General features: G+C 44.8%; 1 protein-coding gene across 5 annotated transcripts in view; it reads left to right on the top strand.

The window, feature by feature from the left end:
* Positions 1 to 20154, top strand: part of LOC139245293 (bifunctional heparan sulfate N-deacetylase/N-sulfotransferase 4-like) — a 976369-nt gene that overhangs the window by 143112 nt on the left and 813103 nt on the right. For all 5 annotated transcript variants that reach the window (XM_070871150.1, XM_070871158.1, XM_070871145.1 and 2 more), the window contains one exon: positions 968 to 1064. The gene's annotated coding sequence lies outside the window, so the exon portion shown is untranslated. The remainder of the gene's footprint in view (positions 1 to 967; positions 1065 to 20154) is intronic.

Here is a 20154-nt window from a genome sequence, read left to right as displayed (position 1 = left end):
CTCCCTAAACAAGTGCTCTACTCAGAACTCCTACACGGCAAGCGAACCCTAGGTGGGCAGAGCAAACGTTTCAAGGACATGCTCAAAGCCTCCGGCACCTGGGAATCCCTGGCCCAAGACCACCCAAAGTGGAGGAAGAGCATCCAAGAGGGTGCTGAGCACCTTGAGTCTCGTCGCCGAGAGCATACAGAAATCAAGCGCAGACAGCAGAAGGAGCGTGCGGCAAACCAGACTCCCCACGACCATTTCCCTTCAGCCACCGTCTGCCCCACCTGTGTCAGAGACTGTAATTCCCACATTCGATTGTACAGTCACCTGCGAACTCACTTTTAGAGTGGAAGCAAGTCTTCCTCAATTTTGAGGGACTGCCTATGATGATAATTATTGTGATCCACTATTTAACAAAAAATATATTATTTTAAAATTAGCAGAGATTGAATTAAAAGCAAACATTGGTTAATGGCAATTCTTGATGAAGTTCCTAAACTGTGAGAGATAAATGTTCACAATGCCAGTTTGGCTAAATTGTTAAAATAAATATTAATTAGCATTAGTAAGGCCTAACAATAACATTCGGATGCACCATGGCCTCTGATATAAAAAACATAATTTACGCCCCCTAGATTATTAAAGTAATTGAGTCTAGGAACCCGTTATGTAAAATTACCACTCACCTCAGCACAGAGCTTTCTTTATCACGATGAATTACTGCAACAATAAAATATCTGAAGACTGCAGAAGGTACTGAAAGATTGAATTATTTAACTGATCTGTGAAAGATTTTTATGTCAATGAAACTGAAGATTGAAAGTGTACAGTCAAACTGCTTTGTAAAATTGTGCATTTATTTTTCCATGAACTGGTACACTTCTTTCTGCAAATCTGTAACCAGGTAACTAATTCATGCAAAGCTTTAGACTTAAGTATTATGCATTAATTTATCTTTATCTTTATTTTGCTTGGTTAGGTATTTGTAACAGGCAAATCAGGAAGGAGAACATATTTCTCTGTATTGGTATTCAGCAGCCTCCTTCTTTTTGATAAGAAGAGAATCTCACTGAAAGGTAGGTTCAGTTAATATCTACCTTATTGCAATTTAGCAAAACATCCATACTGTTTATTAGGCTTCCACAATGGGGCCCTTTATAAGTTCATTGCACGACTGAAAACCTCAGTAAATAAGGCTCTTTGGGGGTAATTTTGACTTCAGACAATAGTATAAAACTGCCGATGTTGGCTCGATGGAAATGAAAATCAGGAGAGGTATTTAAATGTGGCTGCAGCGATATCGCTTGTTTTACACTATCAGCCAAAGTCAAAATTAACTCCCTGGTGTTGTAACATTTGCTCTAAACTTTGAATGATGCGACTGTTCGACTATTGTGACTTTTTTGTTATTATCATTCTTTTCCATCATTTCTCTTCTTGAATCCCGGCTGGGATCCAGTTCCTGAGGTGCTGCCTGCCCAGTGGTACCTCAGCTGTGATCTTTCTTGATGTGTAAATTTAGACATCAGCAGAGTATTTTGATCATGTGAAACACCACATCCAAGCCTAATCACATTGGCCAGAAGGGATTAACTGGATAGTCATTAGGAGCAGGAAACCCGGTTGATTTATCTCCTTTCTAGCCAAGAGGATTTTGTTTTGTTTTAGCCAGGTATCTAACAAAAGTAGAGTTTCTGTTTCCTTGATATGAGGTGCACACTGTCTTCCTATAATGACACACCCAGTTACCTAAGTCCAGAGATCTTAGAGGCAGATTGCCGAGAGCTGAGGTTTAGGACCCTCAAGTGTGTACAAGGTTACTGTTGGAATTTAAACAGTTAAAGCTAAAGTAAAGCAATGTTATGTTTCCAGCTGTTTGTCCAACAAGTACTACCCTACTTGTTACAGTATTAGTTTACAGCGTTATCTGGTACTAAGTGGGAAGAATTCCACCTCTTGGGACAGGTCTCTATTCTCAGGCTCGATTGGTAATCAAACATCAACAGTACCCTCAGTTACTTAGACTTACCTGGTATTGAATTACTGAGATTGCCAGAGAGGGTTGACTTAGCTCTGAACTTCCATCACCAGATATATCATCTTGGTGCTTACATCACAGGAAGGTATTAGTTAATAGACAATTGATAAACATAGGTTTGAGCCCCTTACTAGGTGCACAGCAGGTACTATAAACTCCTTACATACAATCTGTGAAGCTGTGTGAGTGGATTCATAGAATTATAGAAGCATATTTACAGCATGGAAGGAGGCCATTTCGGCTCATCGTGTCCGTACCGGCCAACAAGAGGCTATCCAGCCTAATCCCACTTTCCAGTTCTAGGTCCGTAACACTGCAGGTTACAGCACTTCAAGTGTGCATCCAAGTACTTTTTAAATGTGGTAATGGTTTCTGCCTCTACCACCCTTTCAGGATTGTCACCAGCCTCCAGACCAAAGATTGGAAACACACCACACCCCATCAAATGGTAGTTCCATCAGTCATGGTAGGCCAATAACCCTAGATATATGAGTACAGGTTCTCATACCTAACTTCCAGATAATGTCTTTCAGGAGCTTTCAGCTCCAGTCTTAGGGCTCAATTTTCCCCAAAGCTTTTTTTTGGAGTGCTTGAAGAGCTACACCTGTTTTTTTGGGGCCCAAGTACGCCAAAGAAAAAAGGTTTTAAGTTTCCCCATTTGATTTCTTCACTTTGGCAAAGCCGAACCTGTCCTTTAGTTTTGGGGGTGAAGCCTTGATCGGCGCCAAAAAGACCAGGTTGCCACGGTAACCAGGGACACAATGCGGGCTGAGGCTGCAAAGTGAAACATACAGCCAGCTCGCAAAGCATTAAAATACATTGCAGCAACTTAAAAACACATTAAAATACATTGCAGCAACTTCAAAACACATTAAAATACATTGCAGCAACTTAACAATACAATAAAATACATTGCAGCAACTTACCTCCAATTATTAAAGTCCCCCCGCGCCCCCCACCCCTCCTGATGCCGGTGCCGATCCCCGCCACCATCCCAGGCCAAAGGGCCTCCCGGTCTGCTCCCCCGCCCCTAGCTCTGGCTGAGTGACCTGCCGGTCCACTCCCCCCCCCCCCCCTCCCCCAACCAAGTGACCTTGCGGTCCTTTCCCCCCCTCCCCCAATCAAGTGCCCTGCCGGTCTGCTCTCTTAATCAAGTGACCTGCCGGTCCGTTCCCCCAACCAAGTGACCTGCCCCGCCTTTCCCTCCCCCACCCCTAACCAAGTGCCCTGCCAGTCCGCTCCCCCAACCAAGTGACCTGCTGGTCTGCTCTGCCGCTCCTAGCCCTGACCAAAGTGCCTCCCGGTCCGCTCCCGCTCCCCCGCCCCTAGCCCCGAGTGCCTTCCCGGTTCCGCTCCCCTGCCCCTAGCCCACGCCAAGTGGTCTCCCGGTTCACTCCCCCACCTCGAGCCCAGGTCAAATGGCATCCCAGTCTGCTCCCCCGCCCCTAGCCCTGTCCGAGTGGCCTCCTGGTCCGCTCCTCCGACCATATCCCAGGCCGAATGGCCTCCTCTCTCCCGGTTCCCGCACCTAACTATACCCGAAAGACTCTCCCCCAACCCCCCCGCCCAACCACTGCCTCTCTCCTGCTCTCTCTTACCTTTCCTGCTGCTGTTGTCTGGGCATCTGCTGCATTTATCTGCGCCGATTTCCTTACCTGCACTGATTTATTTAACTCTCCAGAAGGTTTTTCTGCAGAGGCCACATACACTGGCCTATGAAGAACTGGAGTAACTCTCAGCTGGTCAAACTTGCCTAAATAGCCAGAATTGGCGTGGGTGGCAGGTCATGCCCGCTTTGGCTGAAAAAAAGTACCTAAAAAAATCGTAACTGAGTTACGCTGATGCAAATTGATTGGGGATACTGTGATTTTTTAACTTAGGCCAAAAAAAGCAGCCTGCTCCAAAAAAAACAGCGCAAATCACTGGGGAAAATTGAGCCCAACATTGAGTTTCCTTACCATCTATATGGAGGGCGTCTGTCTTCAAAGTGGTGAAGTGGGACATTTGATATAGCATGATTCAATGAAGGAGAGTCAGCATAGTTTTATTAAAGGGAAATCATGTTTGACAAATTTGCTGGAATTCTTTGAGGATGTAACGAGCAGGGTGGATAAGGGGGAACCAGTGGAAGTGGTGTATTTGGATTTCCAGCAGGCATTTGATAAGGTGCCACATTGTAGGGGGGTGGTTTCTATGAGGGGGTCAGGTTCCCTTCTGACCAACTTGAGCGGTTCAAATTGCTCCCACTCCCTTGGGTTTTGTACTCTGGATTTATTTGGGGGGGGGGGGGGGGTGACAAAAGTGCAAAGGACACTCGTTTGATGCAAAGAACTTTGTTTTTATTACAGTCAAGTTATTGCAAGCTTATTATTCTCGTAAGAAAACCACAAGGCCAAACTTACAATTACTCTAATAAAGAAAAATACAAGGAAAGGTACAAGGTCAAATTTATAATCACTCTAATAAAGAACCATACACTACACATTCAAAGGGGGTTACAGTAAAGTTAGACCTCCCACCTCCCAATACCTAATTCTAGCTCGGTTAGACTCCAGGGCAGGCAGGGATATGCTTACCAATCCTTTTAACAGTTAACGGTAGATCGCAATTTCGGGGTTCGCTGGATGCGGTAGGTTCTGCTTGCTGTACCCCGAATGTCGGAGAGGACTTCTTGCTTCGCAATCTTCAGTTGGGTTGAGTCCACTGATGCGGTAAGGTGCGTTTTGGATCTGTGGGGTAAGTACCCATTTCCTTTGGTTAGAAATAGGTTTCTACAGTCTTTTAGGTAATGTTTTACCCATTGGTAGGTCAAGATTAGATTGTACAGTGGAAACCTTTTCGATTCTTCGGTTTTTCCCCATTAGAGTTTTGTTTGAGTTTGGTCGATCGCGGTGGTTTTTCCGTTAATACCACGTTTATTGTGGTCGGTTGCTGCCGCAATGGTGATGTTCTTCCTTCCTTCAGGACTTCAGGACTTCGAGGCTGGAGAAGTTAGTTTACAACTGTCACGTTGATTTCTCGCCTTGTCTTGCTGACACAGCGTATTGTCTGTCAATAGTCTGTACTAGTCTGTCAGTCAAAGTGTCATCAGAGGCAGTAGCTACCTAGCAACCCCGTGTAGTATGGCATATCCTCTGTTGGGACAGGGGGCCAGTTATACGATTTCAGTGTTTCTAATCTCGGCGCCAAATCTGTTCAAAATCCTTTGTATAATTTTGGCGGGCTTGGTTCTTCTTTGTAATATTTTGGCGGGCTCATTAAAAGTTGATATGTTTTGGGTGATTTGATGTTCGAAAACTGTTTCCTGATGGAAATATTAGTTTGGTAATTGCAATGTCTTTTTGTGCTTAGTCGTTCGCATACAGGCTGGATTGGGCCTCTTTGTGATGTATATGCTGAAATGATTGTCCAGATCCATGTTGATGAGTGACTCTGGGTGATTTTGTGATGTAAATGTTTCTTGTAGGGGAAGGATTTTCGAATACTCATTCTTCTAGTCAGGTTAACTTAGTCCTCACATCCAGGTAGCTTCACTTAATTAGACTGTCTCCTGCTAGTTCCTTAGACCCGCCCACAGCCTTGAATTTGTCTTTTCAAATCCAAAATTCTAGTAAAGTTTGTAGTTTTTTTCATAAGCACTTTAGAGTTCCAAACTTTTCGGTAGATAGTCCCAAATTAAATTTCCTTCCGAATGAGCTCAAACACTGGTTGCGGGGAGTGGGGGGTGGGGGGGGGGAGTTTTTTTTTTGTGTATTTTGTACCTGCTTCAACATAAAAGGTTACTGCCCAAGATAAAAGGTTGCGGATAATATATTAGCACGGATAGAGGATTGGCTAACTAACAGAAAACAGTGAGTTGGGATAAATGGGTAATTTTTCAATTGGAAAACAGGGACTAGTGGGGTGCCGCAGGGATCAGTGCTGGGTTCTCAACTATTTACAATCTATGTTAATGACTTGGGATGAATGTAGCCAAGTTTGCTGATGATACAAGATGGGTGTGAAAGGGAAATCATGCTTGACAAATCTTCTGGAATTTTTTGAGGATGTTTCCAGTAAAGTGGACAAAGGAGAACCAGTTGATGTGGTATATTTGGACTTTCAGAAGGCTTTCGACAAGGTCCCACACAAGAGATTAATGTGCAAAGTTAAAGCACATGGGATTGGGGGTAGTGTGCTGACGTGGATTGAGAACTGCTTGTCAGACAGGAAGCAAAGAGTAGGAGTAAACGGGTACTTTTCAGAATGGCAGGCAGTGACTAGTGGGGTGCCGCAAGGTTCTGTGCTGGAGCCCCAGCTGTTTACATTGTACATTAATGATTTAGACGAGGGGATTAAATGCAGTATCTCCAAATTTGCGGATGACACTAAGTTGGGTGGCAGTGTGAGCTGCGAGCAGGATGCTATTAGGCTGCAGAGTGACTTGGATAGGTTAGGTGAGTGGACAAATGCATGGCAGATGAAGTATAATGTGGATAAATGTGAGGTTATGGTAAAAACAGAGAGACAGACTATTATCTGAATGGTGACAGATTAGGAAAAGGGAAGGTGCAACGAGACCTGGGTGTCATGGTACATCAGTCATTGAAGGTTAGCATGCAGGTACAGCAGGCGGTTAAGAAAGCAAATGGCATGTTGGCCTTCATAGCGAGGGGATTTGAATACAGGGGCAGGGAGGTGTTGCTACAGTTGTACAGGGCCTTGGTGAGGCCACACCTGGAGTATTGTGTACAGTTTTGGTCTCCTAACTTGAGGAAGGACATTCTTGCTATTGAGGGAGTGCAGCGAAGATTCACCAGACTGATTCCCGGGATGGCGGGACTGACCTATCAAGAAAGACTGGATCAACTGGGCTTGTATTCACTGGAGTTCAGAAGAATGAGAGGGGACCTCATAGAAACGTTTAAAATTCTGACGGGTTTAGACAGGTTAGATGCAGGAAGAATGTTCCCAATGTTGGGGAAGTCCAGAACCAGGGGTCACAGTCTGAGGATAAGGGGTAAGCCATTTAGGACCGAGATGAGGAGAAACTTCTTCACCCAGAGAGTGGTGAACCTGTGGAATTCTCTACCATAGAAAGTAGTTGAGGCCAATTCACTAAATATATTCAAAAGGGAGTTAGATGAAGTCCTTACTACTCGGGGGATCAAGGGTTATGGCGAGAAAGCAGGAAAGGGGGTACTGAAGTTTCATGTTCAGCCATGAACTCATTGAATGGCGGTGCAGGCTAGAAGGGCTGAATGGCCTGCTCCTGCACCTATTTTCTATGTTTCTATGTTTCTAAAGCAAATTGTGAGGAGGACACAACAAATCTGAAAAGGGACATAGACAGGCTAAGTGAGTGGGCAAAAATTTGGCAGATGGAGTACAATGTGGGAAAATCTGAGTTTATCCACTTTGGCAGAAATAATAGAAAGCAAATTATAATTTAATTGGAGAAAAATTGCAAACAGCTGCAGTACAGAGAGAACCGGGAGTCCTTGTGCATGAAACACAAAAAGTTAGTATGCAGGTACAGCAAGTAATCAGGAAGGCAAATGGAATGTTGGCCTTTATTGCAAGGGGGATAGAGTATAAAAGCAGAGAAGTCCTGCTACAACTGTACAGAGTATTGGTGAAGCCACACCTGGAGTACTGCGGAAGGTTTTGGTCTCTGTATTTAAGGAAGGATATACTTGCATTGGATGCTATTCAGAGAAGGTTCACTCGGTTGATTCCGGAGATGAGGGGGTTGACATATAAGGATAGTTTGAGTAGGTTTTGCCTATATGCATTGGAGTTCAGAAGAATGAGAGGTGATCTTATTGAAATTTATAAGATAATGAGGGGGCTCGACAAGGTGGAAGCAGAGAGGATATTTCCACTCATAGGAGAAACTATAACTAGGGAACATAGTCTCAGAATAAAGGGCCACCTACTTAAAACTGAGATGAGGAGAAATTTATTTTCTCAGAGGATTGTAAATCTATGGAATTCTCTGCCCCAGAGAGCTGTGGAGGCTGCGTCATTGAATATATTTAATGTAGAGATAGACAGATGTTTGAGCGATAAGGGAGTAAAGGTTTATGTGGAATGGGAAGGGAAGTGGAGCTGAGTCCTTGATCAGATCAGCCATGATCTTATTGAATGGCGGAACAGGCTCGAGGGGCCAAATGGCCTATTCCTGCTCTTATTTCTTATCTTCTTATATTCTTATGAAAGGGCCTAGACAGGACTGCTTATGAGGTGCACCCATCTTGCTGTTCTAGACACCCAGATAGAGTACAGCATGGAGAAAAGCTGATTTTTAAGGGCTCAGAATAGAACTTGGGAAAATTAAATGGGCAACAATGTTGGCAAAATGATGTAGAGCAGCAATGGGAAACCTTTAAAATGGTGTTAACAGAGTGCAGGAAAAATATATTGTGCTAAAAGGAAAGAACAAACTAAACACTAATGGGACTCATGGATGAATAAAACCATAAGGGAACAATTGAAAGTAAGGAAAGAAGCATATGTTAAGTACATAGACAGCAGCGGAGTGCAGGATAAGGGAGAATACAAAAAGATTAGGAGAGAAGTCGAAGAAACAATTAGGAAGGCAAAGAGGAATTATAGGGACCGAAATTGATGGCCTTCCCGGCCGCTGCCACCTACATTCCTCCTCAAGTTGCACCCAGTGCCAGTTTTGATTTGGTCTGGAGCAGGGATTGACAAGCCATTGACAGTCCCAGTAGGGGCAGGGGAATGGAAATACTGATTGGAGCAGTGAGGCTCTTCACCTGAATTTTCCACCAGTCTTCACCAATTTTGGGCAGAATCATGGAGGAGAACTTCACACTATATTTTCAGAAATGTTTAGGGAAGGGACATTACATAAGTGTCTCCAAATCATGTAGTGAAGTAATTGTCTGAAGAAACGCAAGCTTTCTTCAATACCAAGAGAAGAAACGGATTAAATTGAGCCTATTGCTAAATGACAGTTATTTAGTTCATATTAAAATAGCCACTGAGCAGATGTTATTGTGCTGTTAACGCAGTTCATATTTGGACAGAAAACAAAATCTCTCAGACACCTAGGGGCCTGATATTGGTGGCCTTATCGCCCACTGCTGCCTGCTGTCGCCGACTGAGTTTTGGTGCCGGTCTCCCCTCTTTGCCATTTTCCACTTGGACTGGAGCGGACGGGAGGGGAGAACTGCCGGGAGCTGCCCGCTGACATCAGCAGATGGCCAAGTGGTGCAACAGACTTCCCGCCCGCCGAGATGCCAGATTGGTGAGGGCGGGAGTCAGTGCGAATCGGCGCCAGAACGGGGGTGGATCACTGCGAGGAGGCTGGTCTATCCCCGACGGTGAGTAAGAAGAGCTGAAAAAAAAGGTTAGTAAATAATTTTAAATGTTTTTCTTTACAGCAACTATCTTGATGGGGTCCCCTGAAGGTCTTCCAATGTTTTTTAATGTTTTTATTTGCAGCTCTTCGACCCTCCATGGGCCCGACTCCATCCTCGGCGGCAGTTGGGTGGCAAGCGCCTTTGCCGCCGAGAATGAGAGCTCCCGCCCGCTGCCACCCAGATTGATGGCGTAAGTCTCTCTTTTGCCACTGGATGCCCTTTCAAGGACCTTATTGCCGAAAACCCCGCCCAGAGTACAGTCAGGTATCTCGGCGGCCATCGGCGATCCTTTGGGCGGCACTTGGGCTGTCCTTGACCGTCGCCAATTTCGGCCCCAATGAAAGTAAATCATCAAGGAACATAAAACAAAACAGTAAAATAATTTTACAGGCACATCAATAAAAACAGGAAGGTTGGGATGGCAATAGGGCCATTAAGGGAAAGACAGGATAATATCACAGGTAATGATGGAGAGGTGGCAGAAAAATTAAATAATTATTTTGATTCGGTATTTACCAAGGAGATAGAACAGGTGGACATGACATTGGATGATGAGATTAGTAATGAGGTAAGTACATTTAAAGTAAAAAGATTGTATATATTAAATAAACTAATCAAACACAAAGGGGATAAAAATCCTTGGTCCGGATGGATTGCATCCACGCATTTTAAAAGATTCTTGGGAAGAGCTAGCAGAGGCCTTACTACACATATTTAATAATTCATTGGAAAAAGGTGTAATACCAGAGGACTGGCAGATAGCTAATGTAATACTTAGGTTTAAGAAGGAGAATATAACATGTCCAGGGAATTGTAGACTGGTCAGCTTAACATCGGTGGTAGGAAAAATAATGGAATCCCTACTAAAGGAGAAAATAGAAGAACATCTAGAAACCAAAAATATAATAACGAATAGTCAGCATGGATTTCAAAAGGAAATATCTTGCTTGACCAACCTCAATGAATTTTTCGAAGAGGCCCTAGTTGCTGTACGCAACTAGGGCCAGGTGCCTCCGACTCCTCAAACCCCGGGAAATTTGTGTCATCCTCAGATGAAGTGAGGCCAGACAGGGTAACTGGTGGGCTCTGAGGCTCAGGCAGAACACTCTCTTCCCCTCCCTCATCGTCTCCCCCATGGCCAGATATAGATGGCTCCCTTGAAGGATGCTGCGCTTGTGGCTGGTCATCTGCAAATAGAAAACAACCGACATGTGGTTTGCAGCAGGGGAGGGGGCAGGTGGTGACATGAGGAAGGTGGCATTGCACATGTTCATTTGAAGGCTTGCTGCCACTTCATTACATGTCTCAATGCAGTCTCTTCAGTTACTACATCAATTTACAAACCCTCACTACCCGAAGTGGGTTCAGCATCGCCCCCGGCAACTGTCTGAGCTGGTACACCTGAGGGCCGAAACCCGTTTCTCAACATCAGTCAGTGGCAATAATTGGGGCGGCCCCCCCACCTGTGCGCAGCTGCTTCCTCCTGTTGTGGGAGTGTTTCAACTGCAAAGAGAAAAATAGGAAGGGTTCAGAAAGGGTTTCTCTGCTGTTGTGGCACATATGCCTACCATAGTACAATAAGTTATACTGTGTCAATGTTTTAGTTGCTTCCGTTCAATCTGTTTGGATTTTGCATGAGCTTCGTGAGGAATTGTTAGGAGGTTAGAGGAATGTAACATGGGGGCTGTACGTGATCTTTCTGAAAGGTATAGGTGACCTTTCTGAAAGGGAGTGTATTGTAAAGGGAAAAATGGGAAGGCTTCTCCTCCTACGAGTGGGCCCCCTGATATAGAGGGTCGACGCTCGCCCCAACCTGCGTAACAGCCCCTGGAGTTAGCAGACAGAGACGGATGGCAAGGTATAACGATCTTTTATTACAAACATCCGGGAACACCTCTCATCACAGCCACCTGTGAGTGGAGATGCTCCCCGAGCAGCACAATCATACAACTTTTATACATTTCAAAAACCCCTCCGTTCCCGGGCAAGACCTCCCTAGATTTATAATTGGACTACCTTATCAGTGCTACTTCTCTAATTGGACTACCTTATTAGTGCTACTTTGGATTGACAGGCCAAGACCCTCGTGACCACCTTAGGCCATGACTAGAATGACTTCATTAGGTCAGAATTTGTTGATTCTCCTTGGTGCCGTCAGTCTGCCTCGAGCCTCTTCGCAAGGTCTTATCAATGTCTGTTTAGGTTCTCACATCGTATCCTGTCGGAATATTACTGAATTGATAACTTCTGGAGCCTTGGTACAAGGCCGAAGAGAGGCCTTTTACCTCCTTATGGGTCGTGCAGAAACCAGCACTTTAACCCTTGTCCCGCTAGTACCCCTAATGCCAAATTTCTCTTACAGTATTGTGAGAAAGGATGCAAATGATTGAGTTTATGTGCATAGATCATTAGAAGCCAATGAGTGCAGAGGTAATTCTTTATCTTTCTTATGCATTGTGAAAGCCACCCCACAGACTGTTGTGAGGGTCCATATGCATGAAAAACTTCACATAGTGTGTGAGATTCATGTTAGAAGTCATGGAGGCATACATAAATGCAAATGATACTCACCCTGAAAAGACCAAAGTCCAGCCCATAGATAATGCAGTAGATATAATTTATCTAGATTTTCGAAGGGTCCCATAATAAGGTACCCCATAATAGATTGATGAAGAAGGTCAGAGAATGCCGAGTCAGGGAACAAGTAGCAGAGTAGATAGCTAGCTGGCTTCAAGGCAGAAAGTAGGGGTAAAGGGTAGCTATTCACAGTGGCAGAAGGTGGGAAGTGTTGTTCCACAAGGATCAGTGCTGGGACCACTGTTGTTCACAATTTATATTAACGATTTAGATGTTGGAATCAAAACACAATTTCTAAATTTGTGGATGACACCAAATTGGGGGGGGATAGCCAATACTGAAGAGAACTGCAACAAGTTACATTGATAAACTTGCAGAATGGGCATCATCGGCATAGTCAGTCCCTCGGAATCAAGAAAGACTTGCTTCCACTCTTAGAATGAGTCCTAAGGTGGCTGAACAGTCCAATACGAGAACCACAGTCCCTGTCACAGGTGGGACAGATAGTCGTTGAGGGTAAGGGAGGGTGGGACAGGTTTGCCGCATGCTCTTTCTGCTGCCTGCACTTGATTTCTGCATGCTCTCGGCGATGAGACTTGAGGTGCTCAGCGCCCTCCCGGATGCACTTCCTCCACTTTGGGCAGTCTTTGGCCAGGGACTCCCAAGTGTCAGTGTGGATGTTGCACTTTATCAGGGAGGCTTTGAGGTTGTCCTTGTAACGTTTCCTCTGTCCACCTATGGCTCGTTCGCCATGAAGGAGTTCCAAGTAGAGCGCTTGCTTTGGGAGTCTTGTGTCTGGCATGCGGACAATGTGGCCTGCCCAGCGGAGCTGATCAAGTATGGTCAGTGCTTCAATGCTGGGGATGTTGGCCTGGTCGAGGACGCTAATGTTGGTGCATCTGTCCTCCCAGAGGATTTGTAGGATCTTGCGGAGACATTGTTGGTGGTATTTCTCCAGCGACTTGAGGTGTCTACTGTACATGGTCCATGGCGCTGAGCTATACAGGAGGGTGGATATTACTACAGCCCTGTAGTCCATGAGCTTGATGGTAGATTTGAGTGCCTGGTCTTCAAACACTCTTTTCCTCAGGTGGCCGAAGGCTGCACTGGTGCACTGGAGGTGGTGTTGAATGGGCATATAATTGACAAATGAAGTTCAACATTGATAAATGTGAGGTATTACATTTTGCTAGGAAGAACAGGGAGGACACTTATAACAGGGAGTTGGTTGAAGCGAATAGTACAGATACACTTAAGGGGAGGCTAGATTAGCACATGAGGGGGAAGGGAATAGAGGGTTATGCTGATAGATTTAGATGAGGAAAGACGGGAGGAGATTCAAGAGGAGCATAAATGATGGCACAGATTGATTGGGCCGAATGGATTGTTTCTGTACCATATATCCTATGTAATCCTATGTATTACAAGACTTATTCATCACCTACTGCTTAATGCTGGCACAAAAGTGAGTGTTCTTGGTGCCCAAGGTAAAGCTGATTTCCCTCCAGTGAGAGGTCAAAGTAGGCTTCAGGCCTTCCCTAGCATTGCCATCTCGGTGAGTTCAACTAACCCAACAGAGAAGAGGAATTAAATATGGGACCCTCTTATGGGGTGAATTTGTATTGAGCAATTTAGCATGCAAACATGTTCACATGATATTCCTCACCCAACTCCAACTGCAAAATATCGTATTAAATTTTTTGATGGGAGCAATTTACAATTAGCTTGCAATGTCTAGGTGCAAAATGTATGCTTTACCTCCTGTGCGGCAAAGGAATTTCCTGTCCTTGTTTTCTGTTAACTTTGTACTTTGTTTTAGTCACATTCCATACTGTAGGAAGCATTCACTGTTCATAGATTTATTCCCATGGTAGTAATAACTGTAATGAAGAAATCTGTACCTGTGCTTTTGGTTGAAAATTATTTAGTTGTAAATTGTGATAAGTGCTTAAATAGACGAGGAAGTAAAATTAAACTGGGAGCATTTGATCCTAAAAGAATGATGTACAAGCGTATGTCCTGTGGTATGGTACAATACATAGATTCCCCAATATGTTGTGCCAGTTGATATAGCTAAGTCATGTTAATAGCTACATTCAACAACAAGAACAACAACAACTTGCATTTACATAGCGTCTTTAACGTAGAAAAATGCCACAAGGTGCTTCGCAGTGGTGTAAAGAAATAAATGGATGCCGAGACACAGAAGGAGATGTTAGGTGGGGTGATGACACTGAGGCATTTGAGGAGTTGAGAGAGGTGGTGGAGAAGTAGAGCTGGGCGTTATCAGCAGACATGTAGAAGCTGATCCCATGTCTGTGGATGATGTCAACAAGTGGCAGCATGAATGAGGAAGAGGAGAGGCCCAAAGATAGTCAAGCAAGGACAATATCACTAAACTGAACAATGAGGATAGGAGTTGAAGGAGGATAATGTGATTGACAGTGTCAAAGACTAGATGGGAGATCAAGAAGGATGAGGAGGAATAATGCACCATGGTTGCAGTCACATGGGTTAGGTACTGTTGGAGGGATGGAAACCTAGTTGGACAGATTTAAACATGCAGTTATAGCAAAGATGGGCATGAATTAGGGAGGCCCTGGTACATTCAAGAACTTTTGAGAGGAAAGGGAGGTTGGAGATGGGGTGGTAGTTTGCAAAGGGAGGAGTATTTTTTGAGAAAGGGCAGATGACGGTGATTTTGAAAGATAAAGGACAGTGCCTAAATAGAGGGAACCATTTAAAATATCTGCTCACATGGGGGGCCAGACAGATTGCGGGAAAAGCAGGGGGGTTTACAGGTAAGCTTGTTGGGCCTGGAGGAAAAACTCCTGCTCCTCCTGGCCTACAATCAGTGCTATAAAGGCAGTTACCGCATGGATCCAGCCCTCTCGCCTCCTTTTACCTGCCGAGTTTCCTGAGGCCAGGGAAACTCAGCTATGAGATAAAAATAGAATCACTGTTAAAATTAAGGCTCGCAGCCTCCTTAAAAGATTTCAATGACTGATGCGCCTCGTACGAGCAGATTGGTCATCCGCTGCTCATCCTGCCTCTGTTAAAACCAGAAGTGGTTGGGATCGAGGCGGGTTCAGTTCCTGTTTCAGATTTTTACCTTTTTAATCTCCCATCTGAAACAAATCTACCTATTTTGGGGGGTTAAAATTACCACCAATGCATCTGGGAATGGAATTCCATTTGTCCACAGTTTTAAAGATCTTTAACAATAAAGATTTGTAGAGCCACATGATGACACTATGCATTTGAACACGAACATGCCACAAATAAAAAATAGACAGATTCCTTTACAGGCACACATTCCGATCTACCCGATTTCCTGATATGTGCTGCACCCACATGATCCAATGTACCTGAGCGCTGACCAGGGAAATTTCTCCTCTCATACCAGTGACATCATAGGCGGGATGATGTCCTATACTTGCTATTTCTTGCTTTATAAAGAACATAGAGTCATATCATCGTATAATCGGAATTTACGGCACAGAAGGAGGCCATTCAGCACGTCATGTCTGAGCTAGCTGAAAAAGAGCTATCCAGCCTAATCCCACTTTCCAGCTCTTGGTCCATAGTCTTGTAAGTTACGGCTCTTCAAGTGCATATCCAAATACTTTTTAAATGTGATTAGGGTTTCCGCCTCTACCACCCTTTAAGGCAGTGAGTTCCCTCTGGGTGAAAGAAGTTTCCTCATGGGGTAAATCTTTGTCTCTATCACATGGATGATAATTTGGTAGAGTGGATTGCCTGCCCCGTAGAGGAGTGCTATCCCCGACTCCTCTGCAGATGCCAGCTCAAGTGTGGCCCCTCCCTGATTGCGCTCCTACTTCCCGATTGCTTCCTCCTCTCTTGATTGCCCCCTCCCCCCCCCGCCCGCTTCCCCTCACCCCCATTTCCCAGAACCTCACTGAGGGCTGCTGCCATCAAAGCAGTAGCCCAAAATCCAATATCAATTCACTGGCGAGCTAACTAAAGACACCCAGCATGCATCTGTAGCTCGCTGGTCTCATTTAAATGAGGTCCAATAGTGAGTGTGCCGCGGGCCTACCCATTCCAGTGCAGGGCTTGTTCCAAGCGCCCAGTTCATGCTGGCAGGAAGCAATTTCTAGGCCACAACGTTTTCTACCACTATGTGATAAGGTCAGATCAGATCTGACTAGAACATCACAAGCACTATTGTGAAATGACAGGTCAGGCCAGGAAATGAAATGTTTCCTGGTTTGAGTCAAAGATGCAAACTGTTTTGACCTAGATTTGATTCCCAGATTGGAGTAGCAGCAATGCTGCTGACAAGACAGCTCAGTGTCTGCACAAGAAAAGTCTTAGCTGTAAACCGAACCCTCAAAATGATTCTTTGATTACTGCAAAGAGGTGAACCAGCCAGAACTCCAGTCAGAACTTTTAATTAATTACTTATGAGAGCCACTGAATGCTGCATTGTTGCAGTAGTTGTTACAGTACAGTGAGTATAACAGAATTAAAGTTTTTAGCACATGCATTTCTCTTCTATGAATTGCTCAAGCTGTGTCTTGTCATAACTGTTCTTTAATATTTTAAAGCACATGGTTTAAAAAAAAGAGATGCAAACTGCATTACAGTTAGGTGTCAGTCTTGACACTGGGAGCATTCTCACCTCTGACACAGAAGGCTGTGGCTTCAAGCCCCACTCCAGAATCTAGGGTGACACTTCAGTGCAGTACTGACGGAGTGCTGCATTGTTGGACATGCTATTTTGGATGAGATCTGCTCTCCCAAGTGAATGTAAAAGATCTTATAGCATGATTTGATGTAATGCAGATTACTGAGGCATTTATCTCATTGCTGTTTGTGGGACCTAACTATGTGCAATTGACTGCCATGTTTCCCTACACAACAACAGTGACTACACTTCATTGGCTGGGAAGCACTTTGGGACATCCTGAGATTGTGAAATGCGCCATCATTTAAAATAAATCACAATGTTTAAAATGCATTTTTATTGATGGGATTCTTTGGTGAAAGATGAAAATGATCTCACTGACAAATTATAATTTTTTTAAAATTTAAGTCTAATAAACACCTACTAATTTAACTAAAAACAATCCCAGGAAAAATATAATTGACATCACCGGAAAGAAATGTGAAAGTGACATTGAACATGTAGAATATGATGTGACACTAAATGACACAATCAAACATAAATGTTTTTTTTATCAAATGCTGGTGCTGTTAGTGAGAATCATCTCAAACTAGCAAGATGGTCACAGCATCTAAACTGACCCAAATTGTGGTGCAGGGCCTAAAATTCCCCATTACTATTACGAATGCTAAAAATGTTTGGAAAGTTTCTATGTATTGAACAACTGGATTGCAACAAGTCACGAAAATATCAAACCAGCCTTCCTAAAAATAAAAGCTCTCATTTGAAGCGCAAGTCTAACTGAGGGCCTGTTCAACAACCCCATGCTCACAAAGTAAATTACAGTTAAATAAAACTGTGCATTATAACTGCATTGTAGAAAAAAACAGCCAACTAAACTAATCATGAACCTTTTACAATAATCACCACTGTATCAAAAGTCTCCAGTGGTGCACTGTGTGACTACACAATGCATTGAAAAACTCAACTCATTTGTGATCACCTTCCTCAAAAGAAAAATATTTACAATGAAACGCGAACATTTCAGTGAAGAAATGGAACCAGTTTAATCAACAGCAATGCTGAAGGTCAGCTCCCCTGCTGGCTTAGTTGGTTAAAAAAAAGCCCTCTGGACTGGAAGGTCCTACATTGGATTTCTGCTCTGCAATGAATTACTTGAATTCAGTCAGCATGACAATAGTGATGTTTTAATTGGCTCAGTATTCTCAATCTAGAGAACAAAAAATCAACCAGGGTTCCCACCTCTGATCCCATCCTGTGACACCTCCTGCAAGGTATATGCATGAACGTCAGTTGAGGACAGGTTGAGGTTCAAGTGCAATGCCTCTGTGGCTTCTAGAAACTTACGTTGGGATTTCTTGTGTGGGCAAGGGTGAGCAGTGGCATGTTTGCCCTTGATACATCCTTACTATACAGTATAAATGCACACGAGGCCCATGCTTGAGAGAAGGTCAGTCTGTGACCTGTCCTTTATTCCTTAGCACTCAAGTGATGAAGGTGGGTGGAGCTTCCCCTTTTATACCTGAAGGTCCAGGTTAGGAGTGTCTCCTACCTAGTGGTCATTGTTCTCACAGTGTACAACTTAGGTCAGATTATACATGGGTAACAATGCTGGTTGAATACATGACATCACCTCCCCCCCAAAGTTTTATTGGGATCACAGGTTGAGTCTCTCTGGTGGCTTACGCTCTCTTGTAGAGCGCCTGAGTTAGGGCTCTGGTTGTTGGGCGCTGGCCTGTGTGTCTGCTGTTTGCGGTGCCTCAGGCCTATCCAGACTGCCCACAGTGATTGGGCTCTCCTCCCTTTGGTTCCGGTGTTCGGTCACCTGTGGTGGAGTGAAATCTACATCGTGTTCTTCCTCTGCTTCTTCTATGGGGTTGCTGAACCTCCTTTTTGTTTGATCCATGTGTTTGCGGCAGATTTGTCTATTGGTAAGTTTAACTACCAGAATCCTATTTCCCTCTTTGTCAATCACAGTGCCTGCGAGCCATTTGGGCCCTGCAGCGTAGTTGAGGACAAAAAGAGGATCATTTACATCAATACATCGCGCCCTCGCATTCCTGTCATGGTAGTCATATTGTGGCTGGCGCCTGCTCTCGACAATTTCTTTCATGGTGGGGTGTATAAGGGATAGCCGGGTTTTGAACGTCCTTTTCATTAGCAGCTCTGCGGGTGGAACCCCTGTGAGCGAGTGTGGTCGGGATCTATAGGCCAACAGGAGGCCCGATAAGCGGGTTTGTAGGGAACCCCCTTGGATTCTGAGCATCCCCTGTTTGATTATCTGCACTGCTCGTTCTGCCTGGCCGTTTGAGGCTGGCTTGAACGGTGCCGTTCTGACATGGTTAATTCCATTGCCTGCCATGAAGTCCTGGAATTCAGTGCTTGTGAAGCACGGGCCATTGTCGCTGACCAAGATGTCCGGTAGACCGTGGGCGGCAAACATTGCCTGTAGACTATCTACCGTGGCAGAGGCTGTGCTTGAATTTAAAATGACACACTCGATCCATTTGGAGTAGGCGTCTATTGCAACCAAAAACATTTTTCCCATGAAAGGACCTGCGTAGTCCACATGGATGCATGACCAAGGCTTGGCGGGCCAAAGCCAGGGGCTAAGGGGGGCATCGCTGGGCGCATTGCCCAGCTGGGCACACGTATTGCACCTGCGAACACAAAGTTCCAGATCTGCATCTATCCCTGGCCACCAAACGTATGACCTGGCAATTGCCTTCATCATGACAATGCCCGGGTGCTCATTGTGAAGTTCTCTGATGAACACTTCTCTGCCCATCTGGGGCATGACTACGCGGTTTCTCACATGTAGGCAATCGGCCTGAATCGAGAGTTCATCCCTGCGCCTGTGAAATGGTTTAAATTCCTCAGGGCATGCCCTGTACGTGGCTGCCCAGTCCCCATTCAGGACACATTTCTTGACTTGAGACAATAGTGGGTCTCTATTCGTCCAGACTTTAATCTGATGGGCTGTCACGGGTGAGCCTTCGCTTCCGAAAGCTTCAACAGCCATGACCATCTCAGCACCATGCTCGGTAGCCCCCTCAGTGGTGGCTAGTGGGAGCCTGCTGAGTGCACCGGCGCAGTTTTCGGTGCCCGGTCTGTGCGGAATTGTATAGCCATAGGTGGCCAACATGAGTGCCCACCTCTGTATGCGGGCCGAGGCGTTTGCATTTATAGCCTTGTTGTCTGCCAAAAGGGACGTGAGGGTTTTGTGATCTGTCTCCAGCTCAAATTTCCTGCCAAACAGGTACTAGTGCATTTTCTTTACAGCATATACACATGCGAGCACCTCCTTTTCTCCCATCCCGTAACCCCTTTCTGCCTGGAACAGACTCCTGGAGTCATAAGCTACCGGCTGGTACTGACCCTTGACATTGACATGCTGCAACACACACCCAATACCATAGGACGACGCATCGCACGTTAACACAAGTTTCTTACATGGGTCGTATAGTGTTAACAGAGTGTTGGAATATAACAAATTGCGTGCTCTATTAAAAGCCCTTTCCTGGCTGTCC

The sequence above is a fragment of the Pristiophorus japonicus genome, chromosome 2, assembly GCF_044704955.1.
Source record: "Pristiophorus japonicus isolate sPriJap1 chromosome 2, sPriJap1.hap1, whole genome shotgun sequence".
In the NCBI taxonomy this organism is placed as follows: Eukaryota; Metazoa; Chordata; class Chondrichthyes; family Pristiophoridae; genus Pristiophorus; species Pristiophorus japonicus.
The sequence above is the reverse complement of the archived record's forward strand: the minus strand, read 5'-3'. Positions and strand labels throughout refer to the sequence as shown.